Here is a 15,409-nt window from a genome sequence, read left to right on the forward strand (position 1 = left end):
TACTACCTCACTGCTTGAATTAACATTTCCTTTCAAAGGATCTCAGGGAAAAAGGGCTAATAGGAAAGGTTAAGGGAAGGCCTGGAAAAGAAGAGGACTGCAGAGAGGAGGCTGTGTAAATCAGCTAGGAAAAGAAAACAAAGCTGGGGATTCTAATTAATGATGTGTTGCTAGGATTCTTTTTTTAAAGTACTTATTAGGAAGTGAAGGTTTAGAAAGTGTGGGAGCTTTAGAGATTCAGTAAAGGGATTTAGAACATTACAAATAATTAATTTGTAACCTTTTGTATTAAGGTCTTAAAATATCTTTGAGTGATGACAAGAAGATTGCTATTAAACCTATGCTTTGGGTAGTTATACAGCTGTATTTAATCAAGGCATGGTTCTATGATTTTACTGAGTATATGTCTCTGAGGATTTGGGATTGGGAGAATGTCACTAATATAAATAGAGAAAAAAAACTTCCGGGTTAGTGGAAGGCCTGAGCTTCATATTTTTCCTAAAGTATTTAAAATACTCTGATAACTTTGTTTCATCACTAGATAGCATGACAATAATCAATAGCCAAGGTTTGTTGTTACTGATTATGAGAATATTTAAATATAATTTTCATATACTCCTGACTCTTCCTTTAAATAACTCTATTTAATTGTTCTTTCTACAGTGTGGTCTGTCACATACAATATGAAAAATCCTGCAGAAAACTTCAAAGAATAAAGGAGACTAAATAAGAAGAATAAAGAGGACAAAAATAATACAGTGGGAAGTGTTTGGCCCATGGTTTTGAGAAGCTAAAAGATATTAAGAGAATAAGAAATGATGGGAAACTAGTTGGTCTACAAAATTTAAGGAGACCAATAGGGATCACCTGAAGGAAATATAGTAATTGAGAAAACAATTGAAACAGCTCAAAAAACAAAAACTAGCTGCTTGATATTTGGATTTGAAATATGTAAATGGACTCAGATCATTTTCTAATTCAGTTCTGAAAAATTCTCAGATATCTTGCTTTATCTTTTAGTTGTGGTAATTATTGACTATTGGGTGTGTGTATTTTATGTTTTCATTTGTATCTTTGTTTTCAAAAAGAAAAAAAATTTGCATCAGGTACATATGTTGTAAAAGATCATATAGTTCAGCCAGGTTTGTAAAATAAAATTTTACATAAATAAATAAATTTTACATAAATAAAAGAGCAGTGATCCACATTCACCCTCCTTGCCCCATTTTTCTCTTTCCAGAAATTTTCATATCTTTTAGATAATCTTTTTGTCATGTAGTTCTATGTGTCGTACATATATATTTTCTTGATTTTTAAATTATTTAATCATTATTTACAGTGATCCCTTGGTAAAAAAATTAAAAATCAAAAGAGTGGATTTGGGTGACTGCTTCTTATCAGGTTTTGCTCCAATAATGCTGCCTAACAAAGAACTCTCAAATTTCAATTGATACAGAATTGAAAGTTCTCAACTATACATCTTCACAGTCTCACCAACATTTATTATTTTCCATTAAAAAAATTATAGCCATCTGGGGATCCCTGGGTAGCTAGTGGTTTAGCACCTGCCTTCGGTCCAGCGTGTGATCCTAGAGTCCCAGGATCGAGTCCCACATCGGGCTCCCTGCAAGTAGCCTGCTTTTCCCTCTGCCTGTGTCTCTGCCTCTCTGTTTCTCTGTGTCTCTCATGAATAAATAAAATTTTTTTAAAAAAAATTATAGACATTTTAGTGTGTATGAAGTAGTATTTCATTGTGCTTTTGATTTGCATTTCCCTAATGAATAATGATATTGAGCATCTTTCTGTGTCCTTATTTGCCATTTTAAATCTTTTTTTTTTAGATAAACATCTCTCCAGGTCCTTTGCATGTTTTTAAACTGGCTTATCTGTCTTTTTTATTATTGAGTTATACAGATGTTTTCAAATAAATTCTAGATTGTAACCCTCATTAGACACATGATTTGCATATATTTTCTCTCATTCTGTAGGTTTTGTTCTTTTGTGATAATGACCTTGAAGCATAAGTTTTGGAATTTTAGTTTGATTTACCTATTTTCTTTTGTTGGCTGTGCTTTTGTATCATATCCATGAGATGCCAAGTCTAATATCATAAAGACTTTCTCCATTGTTTTCTCCATTGTTTTCTTCTGAGAGTATTATAGTTTTAGGACTTAAACCTAAGATTGATCTATTTTGAGTCATATTTTGTATATGGTGTGAGGTATGGGTCCAAATTCATTCTTTTGCATGTGCACATCCAGTTTTCCTAGCACTATTTGTTGAAAAACAAAACAAAACTGTTTTCAACTATTTAATGTTCTCAACACCCTTGTTGAAAACCATAGATGTATGTGTTTATTTCTAGACCTTCAATTCTAACCCATTGTACTATAAGCCTGTCCTTATGCCAGTACCACATTGTCTTACTTATTTTACTTTGGAGTAGGTCTTGAAATCAGGAAATATGAGTACTCCAAAACTATTCTTTTTTTTTCAAGATTGTTTTGACAATATTGGGACCCTTGTAGTTCCATATGAATTAGGATTAGTTTGTCCATTTATTAAAATAATGCAGTTAGAATTTTAATAGTGATTGTGTTGAATCTATAGATCAATTTGGTAATATCATCATCTTAATTGTGAACATGGAATGTCCTACTATTTCTTTAGGTCTTCTTTAATTTCTTTCTGTAATTTTGAAGTATATATTTTACAATTAACATTATTTTTAGGTATTTCTCTGTTTTTGATGGTATTTTATGTTTATAATATGTCAATAGACTTATAAATTAGGTATTTCTCTGTTTTTGATGCTATTTTATGTTTACAATATGTCAATAGAAACTTATAAAACTGAAAAGCAAAAAGTAAGAAGACCAAAAAAAAAAAAAAGGAACAAACTAATCAAGAACAACTTGGCACAACTCCCAAAGGTGTCATATATGCATAATGGAGGAGTAGAAGGAAAAGAGAAAAAAAAAATTTGAAGCAACAAGGAGAATTTCTCTGATTAATGTCAGTCACCAAACCATAGATATGGGAGAAATTCATTCATAATAAATGCCGAAACCCAATACCTAGGCATATCGTATTCAAAATGGAGAAATCAAAGATTGAGAGGATACAACACCAACCCAGAATTCTATGCCCTATAAAATGATCTTTAAAAATGAGGAGTCAAGGGCAGCCCGGGTGGCTCAGCGGTTTAGCACTGCCTTCAGTCCAGGGCCTGATCCTGGGGACCCGGGATCGAGTCCCACGTCAGACTCCCTGCATGGAACCTGCTTCTCCCTCTGCCTGTCTCTATCTCTGTCTCTGTCTCTGTCTCTCTCTCTCTCTGTGTGTCTCTCATGAATAAATAAATAATAAATAAATAGTAATAAAATCTTTTAAAAAACAAAACAAAACAAAACAAGAAGTAAAGACTTACTTAAAAAATTGAGAGAATTTTCCAGTAGGCCTGTCTTGCAAGAAAAGAGAAGAAAATGCTCAGAAAGGACAATGATATAGGTCAGAAACTCATATGTACATAAAGAAAGGAAGAGCATTAAAGAAGGTATAAGTATAAGTAAATAAGACTTCATTTTTTAAAATTCTTAATTGATCTAACATATGTTTCATTCTTAAATTTTCTAAAACATAATAGTATATTCAAATAATAATAGCAAAAATGCAATTATGTATGCTTCCATATCACAAGTAATTGTTCTTTTGTGTTATGTGAGTTATTACAGCTCATGTATGGGTGAAATGAATGAAAGTAATAATACAAGGAACAGTAGAGAAGGGTTAGGAATATTTTGTTATTATAAGATACTTGCACTTTTGGTGAGGTGCTGTTACTTGAGAGTAGACTTGGGTTAGTTGAAATATATATTGCAAATTCTAGGGCAATAACGAAATACAGTTTAAAGAAAGGAAGTACAATTGATTTAAGAAAGGAAAGAAAATAGACTCATATAAAAACTCAGTGAAAACCAAAAAAGACAGGGAAAGAAATGAGGACAAAAATGGGAAGAAAGAACAAAGTCAGTGAACAGAAAACTGTAACAAATATGGAAAATATTAATCCAAATATATCAATAATCACTTTAAATGTCAGTGGCTTAAATACACTAATTTAAAGACAGACATTATCAGAGCAGATAAAGAAACAAGGCTCACTTAAATGTTGTCTACCAGAAACACTTGAAATATAAAATCAAATATAGATTAATATTAAAAGGATGGTGAAAGGTGTACCATACTAAGACTATCAAAGGAAAGGTGAGGTGTCTATACTAACTTCAGACAGAGCAGGCTTCAGATTAAGGAAAAGTAACAAAGATAAGGAGGAGCATTACATAATGAAAAAGGGGACGATTCTCCAAGAAGATACAGCAATCTTTAATATGTATGCCTCTAACAGCAGAGTCAGAGTACATGAAGCAAAACCTCATAGAAGTGCAAAGAGAAATATATGAATCCATTTTCATAATTGGAGACTTCATTACCATTCTATTAAAAGAAAAACAAAACAGATCTGGCAGGCAGAAAACCAGGGAGGGCATAGTTAACTCTAGTAGTATCATCAAACAATTGGCTATAATGGGCATCTATAGACTGCTTCCTTCAACAGCAGAATTACACATTCCTTTCAAGCTCACATGGAACATTCTCCAAGTTAGACCACATTCTGGACCATAAAATACACCTTAACAAATTCAAAAAAGGAGAAATCATTTGGTTCATAAACCACAGTGGAAAAAAACAATTTGGAGATTAATCAGCATACCTCTAAATAATACATAGTTCATAGAAGAAATTGCAGAGTAAATGAAAATGTTTTTAACTAAATGAAAGTAAAAATACAACTTAACATTTATGTGATGCAGTGAAAACAGGGTTTTAAAAGGAAAATTATAGTATTGAATGCATATATTGCAAAAAAAAAACTATTGAGCACCAATAATTTAAGTTTCTACCTTAGTAGAATAGAAAAGGAAAGGCGCATTAAATCCAATGTATAAACAAGAAAAGAAATAATAAAAATCGCAATTGAAATCAATAAATTTGAAAAGAGAAAATCAATATAGACAGTTGACAAAACAAAAGTCTGGTTCTTTGAAAAGATAAATAAGATTATAAGCCTCTAGTCAAGATAATTAAAAAAAGAGAGAAGAAAAATTACTAATGTCAGAAATAAAAGGAATGTTATTATAGATCTCATGAACATTAAAAGGATAATAGTGGAAGACTATGAATAATTCTATGTCCACAAATTGATAATCTAGATCAAATGGACCAATTCCTTGAAAGTCATAATCTGACAAAATTCATACAGAGAAGGAATAGACTATATATATAGGGCTATAGCTATTACAGAAATTGAATAAAAAATTAGGAACCTTCCAAAGTAGAAAGCACCAGTCCCAGATAGGTTCACTGGCAAGTTTTGTGAAACATGTAAAACATTATACGAATTCTCTATAATAGCTTCCAGGAGGCAAAAGCAGAAAAAAATATTATCTAACTAATTTATGAGACCAGCATCACCTGAATACAAGATCAAATAAAGACATTACAAAAAAAAAAAAGAAAACTATAGAGCAATGTACCTCATTAGCATGACACAAAAAGCTTTTAATGAAATAGCAAATTGAATTAAACAATACATAGAATATACATGATGAGCAAGTGAGATTATTGTAGATATACAAGACTGGTTCAACATTCTAAAATTAATAAATATAATCCTCCATAGCAACAGGCTAAAGAAAAAATATATCAATATTGCAATATACAAAATCATATCAATAAATACAGACAAAATCTTGGCAAAATTCAACTCCCGTTCATGATAAAAACTCTCAGCAAACTAGGAATAGAGAAGAACTTTCTCATTTTGTTAAAAAATACCTACAAACAGGGATCCCTGGGTGGCGCAGCGGTTTGGCGCCTGCCTTTGGCCCAGGGCGCGATCCTGGAGACCCGGGATCGAATCCCACATCAGGCTCCCGGTTCATGGAGCCTGCTTCTCCCTCTGCCTATGTCTCTGCCTCTCTCTCTCTGTGACTATCATAAATAAATAAAAAATTAAAAAAAATACCTACAAACACACACACATACACACACACACAAACACCTGTGACTAATCATTCTTAATGGTGAGAAACTTGAAATTTTCCCATTAAGATTATGAGCAAGGCAAGAATGTTCCATCTCAACACTACTTTTCAACAATGTACTGCAAGTTGTAGTTAACGCAATAAACAAGAAATGAAAATAAAAGGTGTGCAGGTTGGGCATGAAGATAGGATTTTTTTTTTCAGATGACATGATTTTCCCTATACCAAATCTGAAAGGCACAACAACAACGACAAAATGTTCCAGGAATTAATAAGCAATTATAACCAAGTTGTAGGATACAAGTTTCATATACCAAAGTTAACCATTTTCCTATATATTGACAATGAACAAATAGCAATTGTGGCTTGTACATAGTCTTTTGAATCTTCTTTACTTCACAAAGCCAAATTCTCAGTCATCACTTCCAAACAACAGACCTGGAGTCCATAATTGATGTGGCTTTACCCAAACTCACCAGGATTTCTTTTTTTTTTTCTTTTTTTTCTAGATGATTTTATTTTAATTTTTTTAAATAAATTTATTTTTTATTGGTGTTCAATTTAACAACATACAGAATAACACCCAGTGCTCATCCCGTCAAGTGCACCCCTCAGTGCCCGTCACCCATTCACCCCCACCCCCACCCTCCTCCCCTTCCATCACCCCTAGTTCGTTTCCCAGAGTTAGGAGTCTTTATGTTCTGTCTCCTTTTCTGATATTTCTCACACATTTCTTCTCCCTTCCCTTATATTCCCTTTCACTATTATTTATATTCCCCAAATGAATGAGACCATATAATGTTTGTCCTTCTCCGATTGACTTATTTCACTCAGCATCATACCCTCCAGTTCCATCCACGTTGAAGCAAATGGTGGGTATTTGTCATTTCTAATGGCTGAGGAATATTCCATTGTATACATAGACCACATCTTCTTTATCCATTCATCTTTCATTGGACACCGAGGCTCCTTCCACAGTTTGGCTATTGTGGACATTGCTGCTAGAAACATCAGGGTGCAGGTATCCCGGCGTTTCACTGCATCTGTATCTTTGGGGTAAATCCCCAGCAGTGCAATTGCTGGGTCGTAGGGCAGGTCTATTTTTAACTCTTTGAGGAACCTCCACACAATTTTCCAGAGTGGCTGCACCATTTCACATTCCCACCAACAGTGCAAGAGGGTTCCCTTTTCTCTGCAGCCTCTCCAACGTTTGTGGTTTCCTGCCTTGTTAATTTTACCCATTCTCACTGGTGTGAGGTGGTATCTCATTGTGGTTTTGATGTGTATTTCCCTGATGGCAAGTGATGCAGAGCATTTTCTCATGTGCGTGTTGGCCATGTCTATGTCTTCCTCTGTGAGATTTCTGTTCATGTCTTTTGCCCATTTCATGATTGGATTGTTTGTTTCTTTGGTGTTGAGTTTCATGTCTATTCATGAAGATGTTTATCTTTCCTTTGAAGCACCTTGGTTTTTTCCTCCTATTTTTCTTGTTTTATTAACTGTTGCTTTGTATTTGAGGTGAAGGAAGTGAGTCAAAACATGAATTCCATACACCATCTTTACAAGACACCCTTTGTCTAGCTTTTTAACTGATTCTTTTAATACTTAATCCCTAGCTCATCATACTTACCCACATGTTTTTAATGTTTCTTAATGCCTTGAGCATGTCACACTCTTCCCTACCTTAAAATCTGAATAAACAGGGGCATCTGGGTGGCTCAGTAGTTGAGCATCTACCTCTAGCTCAGGTCAGGATCCTGGAGTCCTAGGAGCGAGTCCTGCATCAGGCTTCCTGCAGGGAGCCTGATTCTCCCTCTGCCTATGTCTCTGCCTCTGTGTGTCTCTCATGAATAAATACATAAGATCCTTTTTAAAAAATCTGATTAATCAATTTCTTGTACCTAAGACAGTCTTGTTCAAGCTATTTATATGGCTAATACTCATCTTCTAGGTCATAGCTTTGGTCACCTCACTGGAGAGGAAATCTCTGGTTAGTCGATGGAAGTGGGTCCTCCCCCTTCTCTTCATATTTTTTTAGCCTCAGGATCCTGTTAGTTTCCCTCAGAGCATTCCTTATGTTGAATAATTAATTATTTACTGATTTATTGCCTGATTGTATGACCTTACCCCCCTACAATAAGGAATGTTCCATACAGGAAGTTTCTATGAAAGTTGTGTAGTTCAGCCATTGTTGGGGATTTGTTGAATGAATGTAGAAAATTTGTCCTTTTTATGAAAGATGTGTATCATTGCTAAAGAGGAATCAGCTTTACATACGCAAAATTTGTTAAGAGTCTAGATTGTTAAGATATCCTCCTTTTCCCCCTCATAAATGTAACAGATAGACTAATGTGGTAAAGAGATTGACATTTTTAGGTTACAAATCAGGCCCAGTTATTGAAAAATCATTTAGAAACAAGTCTTTGCATCCAAAGATAATCCCTTGAGTTATTTATGCCGCAATTCTCTGTGTTTGCCTTCGGTTTACAAAAGCACTTTTATTTTCTCAACTCAAAGACTGTAAAATTTGAGAGCTGGTGATGGAAAATTATTGTAAGATTTACAGAGCTCAGAAGCAAAATGTTAGATACTTGTTCAAGACTTATCTTATTCACTGAAGCATAACACCTTGACATGATTAAAAGCCTCCAGTGACTAATTCCCACATGAATTTTCTAAGTCATTCTTTTATTTCAGAAATATTTTGGAACCTCTTAAAGGTGTAGACTGGGACCAAACAAAATGAATAATTACTTAGAGCTTCAGTTTCGAAGAGCTTCAGTAGAATGAATTAGATTTTCAGGTTCAGATAGTAAATACTTAAGTATTATTCAATTGCATCTTTTTCTGTTGACAAATGCAATTGATGGAAAATATGCTTGTAGACCATGTGTTCTACTTTCTTACCAAAATAACTGAATTATAACTGGAATTCTATGGTTTGGAACAAACATGAGTTTGAATTAGGAAATTTAATTAAATATGGAGCAGTGGGGAAATTGTATATGAGTAGGTAAAGGGAAGCAAAACTCTTACACTGGGTAGTGTGTGCAGTGTTTACAAAAATCTGCCAAATTTTTAATCCCTGTATACCATGGGATAAAGCACATTATGAAAATTCAGCTTCTGTCTTAGTCATCTATTCATATACACTATATTAGCTTGGGACGTTAAAGAAATATTTTAGTAACACCACAAGAATTGCAGCCAACAATCTTTTCCGGGTTATGTGCAAAGTAAACAGTGACTAGGAAGGAAACTTTATTCAGTAAGAGAACCTTAAATTTTTATAACTATAACTTTTGGTATAGGGTGAGGAAATGAAATTAAATTGCTGAGCTGTTAATGAATTCTGGCTTTATTTAGGTGTAGTATCTTTTCACCAAAAGTATATGTTGCATACCCTTTAGGATGGTAAGATCCCAGAAAAATTAATAAGGGCCATTCTAATTTGGACACAGACAGTACAAGAATTATTTGTGGGTTGGAAAATGGGAGAGTTGCAAACCAAAAGAGGGACTTCTTTGAAGACGAGGAGATTTCAATTTCTTTTTACTATGAAGAGGAGCCAATGGACAGATTTTGCACTAAGAGATGTTGCAACAGAGGAATTGGGATTTTTAATAGTCAAGATTATTTTTTGTCTATTTTTTTCTGAGATAAATGGGTCTTCATGTCCCCTCCCATAGTTTATCTGTGCCACTGCTGTTTCAGGCACAGAGTAGAACCTTCATTCAATTCTTTTCTCTCAACCCAGTGTTGTTGCCAAATGAATCATGAATAAATACTTTAAAAATACTTAAAAATGTAAGAGGATCATTGGATTATTTATATGTCCATATTATTTTCTTGAATTTTTCAAAACGTTGCTTATATTTTCAACTGTCATATACCTGTCTTGCAGACAATATTCATTGTCATTCTTATCTCACCCTCCACTCTCAAGCTTTCTCATTCTACTAGAGCCACAGTAGTCATTTCCCTGGGGATCTCCATACAATATAAAGAAACCAGATAAGAAGGTTTTATTTCTTCAGCTGATTGTTTTATTCTTTTATTTCTTTTATTTCTTCAGCTTTTCTACTCAGTACTTACTATCTTATTTTTCTTTTCAATGAGATAGGTATCATTGTGATAATTTTATGGATCTAAGCAAAAAAAAAAAAAAAAGTTAGATTCTAAATAGCCTAATTGATGGTAGATGATTTTTGTCCCTCTACAGGCCCCTGATCTGAACTTTGGGACTATAATTTTGTTACATTATTAACCCCATTCTTTTACCTTTACAACTCACCCATGTCTAGGCATGTTTGTTTCCAATGATAAGGGCTGAGAGAGAGTCAAGAAAATATTTGCCTCATAACCAAGAAGGAAATTGGCTTACACCCTGAAAGCATATCACATACTTGAGCCCAGAGATAGAGACAAACACACTATTGGGCACATTTTATTTAAAAATATTAGCAGCATTCATTCAACCTTGCTTCCCCAAACTGGAAATAGCACAGCAATGTAGTTAAGAGCCCCACTTTGGACTGTTCTGAAAACTGAGATTTTAAATCTGTCCCCACCACTTTCTGTCTAGCTAACATTAGGTTTATTAGTTTTAAGAACATGAGAGTCTACAGTCCATACAAAATATCATCCTTCTTGATTAATAATCTCTCCCTTCTACATCTCTATAAACTGAGTCTTCACAGCCATGCACTTTAAATTTACACCTCTTTTTTTTTCTCTACTAGAAAATGCACACACACAAGTAGAAACAAAACAAAAACAGTAAAAACAAAATAAAAAAAAAACTGAAAAGTATATTATGAAAGAAAATCCTGGTATATAGAAAAAAAAAACAAGAAAGAACTAAAACATTATTTGATACATGAAAAATTTTAAAGTCTTACTTTAAAAACCAAACCAGGAAAATGGAAAGACTTGAAGAGTCCCATTCAAGAGAAAACTATGAGATATAGTCTCCATGTTATAACTGGATTCTAAAGGAGAAAATCAAGAGAAAATAAAAAGAAATATGGAGAGTATAGTCATATGGTTGACTATTAAACTTGTCTTAAGTTTAGATATGGTGGTTGCAGATGGATAAGGGATAAAGAAAGATTCGCATTCGAAAACTCAGCCATATTTTGTCAGTAAATTATCATATTACCTTGAGAAAATCTCATAGCCTTAAGATCTTAAATTGAGGTATTTGTTACCTCGTTGCCTGAATATTGACTTGATTATTGAATAAATATTGATAAATAAGTGATCCCGGAAATAACATAAATGCTTAAAACTGAGGTTTCAATTTTGGTAATAGGTGATACTCCTTATAACTAATTATGTTTTCTGAAAAGGTCACAAAAATTAATAAATGAATGCTTTTTGAAGAATGTACTTTAATTTCTTTGAGGACAACAAGAATAGTTGAATTTACTCATACCTTAAAATATTTTTTTGGAGTCAAAGCATGGAAATAATTATAATAAATTAAAAATGAAAAGAAATCAAAACAGCCCATTTTACCCAATTAGACCAAATAAGTTATGAAATCACAGGTGTGAGAATAATAAATCTTATTCAAAAACTTCAGATATTTTTACTGATATTGGCAGCTGTTCTCAGTTCAATATAGTTATATAATAGGCGGGTTTTCATGCTGCGTGCTTTGGTTCAACAATTCTTGTGCTTTAGTCCCTTTTTACAGTGTGTCCTGAATAATTAAATTCTCAAACAAAGCCAGAGCCTAGAAATGAGTATCTATTATTTAAGCAATGGGAAAATAGTCAAGAGTACAGAAAATTTGAGTTTACTTTTTTCTCATTGATGAGAGTAAATAGTTGATTCAGCATGTGTTTTTCTCATCCAGTGATCAGAATTTTAATATTGAATTACTTAGATTTATGAGAAGAGAAATGTATCTTGACATCCCCTTTTTTGTTTTTGTTTTTTTTTGATGTGTGATTTTTTTTTTTTTCACTAAATTTCTTAATCTGGGACTGTGAGCTCAGCATCTTCCTAGAAATGGCTTTAATACCAAATTCTAGATTCCAGAGAAGGATATTTATTTATTTATTTTTTAAATTTTATTTATTTATGATAGTCACAGAGAGAGAGAGAGAGAGAGGCAGAGACACAGGCAGAGGGAGAAGCAGGCTCCATGCACCGGGAGCCCGATGTGGGATTCGATCCCGGGTCTCCAGGATCGCGCCCTGGGCCAAAGGCAGGCGCCAAACTGCTGCGCCACCCAGGGATCCCAGAGAAAGATATTTAATGTCTCACTTTTTTCCCTCAAAATGATTAGTATCTTAGTTTATGCTCACAACACCTTCGACAATAGGTATGGCAAGGACTATACGATTCTAATTTCATAGAGGCAATACTCAAGACACAAGCTAGCCAAAAGTTCCTCATCCTCAGAGCTTTTCCTACTAACCCAAAGAGAAAAAAGATACCAATTCTTATTTACCCAAGTTTCTAGAATATACAGAGTCACAGTGCTAATCCAGCCTCAGTAAACAATAAAGGTGTCAAGGAGGAAGTAATTCAGAAGGCAAAGAGGGGATCCCTGGGTGGCTCAGCAGTTTGGCACCTGCCTTCAGCCCAGGATGTGATCCCGGAGTCCTGGGATTGAGTCCCATGTCAGGCTCCTTCCATGGAGCCTGCTTCTCCCTCTGCTTGTGTCTCTGCCTCTCTTTCTCTCTCTGTCTCTAATGAATAAATAAAATCTTAAAAAAAAAAAAAAAAAAGAAGGCAAAGACCACTGACACTGATTCTTATCCATGTTTCCCACTGAACCAAGCTGTCTTCTTTCACCTGCAGATACTGTTCAGAATGAATAGAGAAAGTTTCTGGGATACATAGTCAACTGGAAGTCCCTAGTTCAGCCTCCCCCAAACCTCTGCTAACATTCTTACCCAAACAGTAAAAAATAAGAAAATTCCTTGACATCAAACACTTGGAGTGACCTTCAATTTATTTTTAAGATCAGAGAGAAATGTTCACTTGCTGGAAGACTCCTTTCATATTCTTTTGCTGGGAACAGTTTTAATTGCCATGCATGAAAGGTTCTTCAGAAGGGAAAATTTTCCTCTCCAAATGTACATGTACTACCATCTTATTTTCCCATAATGGAATGTTTTCGTCTTTCAGGATATCATATCTTCTTTAATCCTTTTTTAAAATAAATTATTTATTTATTCATAAGAGACACACATAGAGGCAGAGACATAGGCAGAGGGAGAAGCAGGCTTCCTGCAGGGAGCCTGATTTAGGACTCGATCCCAGGACCCCAGGATCAGGACCTGAGCCAAAGGCAGATTGGCTGAGCCACCTAGGTGACTCTCTTTTTTAACCGTCTTGACTGTAGTGGATGTTTTTATTTGAATTAAGTTTCTTCTTTTTTTCTAATAAATGATGTTTATATATATTCTTTCCAAGAGGTCCTGAGATGATACTCTTTTTGCATGGTTTCTCTGCAAAGGACATAAGGTCTATACCAAACAGAAAAGTGGGCAGCAGTTCCTCTTTTAGGGACTAGTTTTTCAGTCAATCAGAGCACCTTCTGTCTTCTTCTCTGACTCACCTGTCAGAGAATAAGTGGTAAGAAACTGCCTTGAGCAATCATCAGTTGGGGTCAAGTTGGGGTCAAGTTGGGGACAGGGTCAACATTTGATAAGTAAAATATTTTTGGAAGAAAGAAGAAATTCAGGTAGCAATAAACATCGTTCATATATATTTTCACAGTTTTGCCACTAAATATGAGGAAGATCATAAACAGGGATTTCCAAAATAACAGATAAACACATATATTATAATTTGTTAAATATGCCAACCCCCCATCTCAGGAGATATATCACTTAACATTTATACCAGTAATATGTGAATGTTCATGTTCTCCCATAGTCTCACAATGTATTTTGTCATATTTTTAGATGTTGTTTTCCAATTAAATGAGAAATGATAACACAGCATAGTTTTAATTTGCATTTGTCTTATTTTGAATGAGATTAGTCACCTTTTCCGATTATTAGGAGCCATTTACATATCTTTTTTTTTTTCTCACATGAATTACTTGCCTTGCTAGCTAATTTATTCTATAGGACAGTGAGAATTTTTTCTTTGCTATTTTCAAAAGTTTTTTGTGTATTATAATTATTAACTATTTGATATAATTAATAAATATTTTTCTCATTTCATTATGGTATTTTTACTTTGATTATGGCAAGACATTTTATATACAAAAAAGCAATCAAATTCACATATTTTATCCTTATTGCTTCCAAATTTTGACTCATAGTTTGGAAGATTTTTTCCTACTCCAAAATTATAGAAAAATTCACCAATGATTGATTTTTAAATATTGGTTTTATTTTTTACATAAAAATCTCTATTTAATTTCAAATTATTCTTGTATATGGCATAAAAAATGAGTCTGACTTTTGGTTTTAGCTCCATCATATAAAGACCTTGGAGGTCATCACTCCCTTCACTATAGCAAATAAGGCTACACACTGGAAGTCAATGACTTTTTTGGGACCTATCACAGAACTGAAGTTGCCGGGCAAGCTGCCACTGGACATCTAGAAATACAGGGCATTTCATAGAGTTACATCTGAATTCTGTTTATTCAGAGAAGAGCCACTGGAGCCATAAAGTGGTAGGAATACTTAAATAGTAATTTTGATGAATTGTTAAATTCATCACTGTTGTGGCTTAAAAGTCCAGGAACTCATACCACATTCTCATATTGAAGATTTGAGAAAGATCCTCCCATAGAAAGGAAAGCGTAATTTTGTAGATATGCTCAGAGAGTTCTCCATGAGAATGGGCTAAGTCTTTAGAGGACAGGACTTTAGTAGAATCTTACTCTACCTTATTGAAGGGCATCCTTCCCGTTCAGACTTCATCATCTGTCTCTCACCTAAATGGAAAAAGAAAAAAAATATATCATTAGGTAACATTTGTGCAGACTGTTGTCACAATCTGTGATAAAATCTACCAATAGACTGAGACCTGATCATAAAACTATGTCATACTTTTCCTATCCCATATATTACCACTAGCCCAACAGAACTGCAGTCAAATACAGTCAGTTATAGCTGAAATGGCTGCAAGATACAGATTCTTCTCTGAAGAGGAGTATTTAGGGAAGCCCAAAATCAAGAGAGAAGACTACAACAAGGACATTAGAAAAATACAAAACCTCTGGAAGCTTCAGCAAACACTAGGCATAGCCCAACTCCTACCCAGATTAACATAAATCCTCACACTAAGGGCCTGTTAGCAACAGTCCCCATTACTTGATA

The 15,409-nt window shown here is 34.1% G+C and overlaps 2 long non-coding RNA genes across 10 annotated transcripts in view; one reads left to right on the plus strand and one right to left on the minus strand.

Moving 5' to 3' along the window:
• LOC144307046 (uncharacterized) overlaps nt 1-15,409 on the plus strand; it is a 199,417-nt gene that overhangs the window by 113,686 nt on the left and 70,322 nt on the right. For 3 of the 9 annotated variants that reach the window (XR_013374008.1, XR_013374010.1, XR_013374015.1), the window contains one exon: nt 664-3,521. The exons of the other annotated variants lie outside the window; for them this stretch is intronic. This is a non-coding gene — a long non-coding RNA (uncharacterized LOC144307046). Of the gene's footprint in view, nt 1-663; nt 3,522-15,409 lie in introns of those variants that run through there. 9 annotated transcript variants of the gene reach the window in all.
• LOC144307049 (uncharacterized) overlaps nt 1-15,409 on the minus strand; it is a 70,264-nt gene that overhangs the window by 54,239 nt on the left and 616 nt on the right. Inside the window, exon 2 of the long non-coding RNA XR_013374017.1 lies at nt 14,976-15,024. This is a non-coding gene — a long non-coding RNA (uncharacterized LOC144307049). The remainder of the gene's footprint in view (nt 1-14,975; nt 15,025-15,409) is intronic.

This window comes from Canis aureus, chromosome 38 (assembly GCF_053574225.1).
Source record: "Canis aureus isolate CA01 chromosome 38, VMU_Caureus_v.1.0, whole genome shotgun sequence".
NCBI classification, from domain to species: domain Eukaryota; kingdom Metazoa; phylum Chordata; class Mammalia; order Carnivora; family Canidae; genus Canis; species Canis aureus.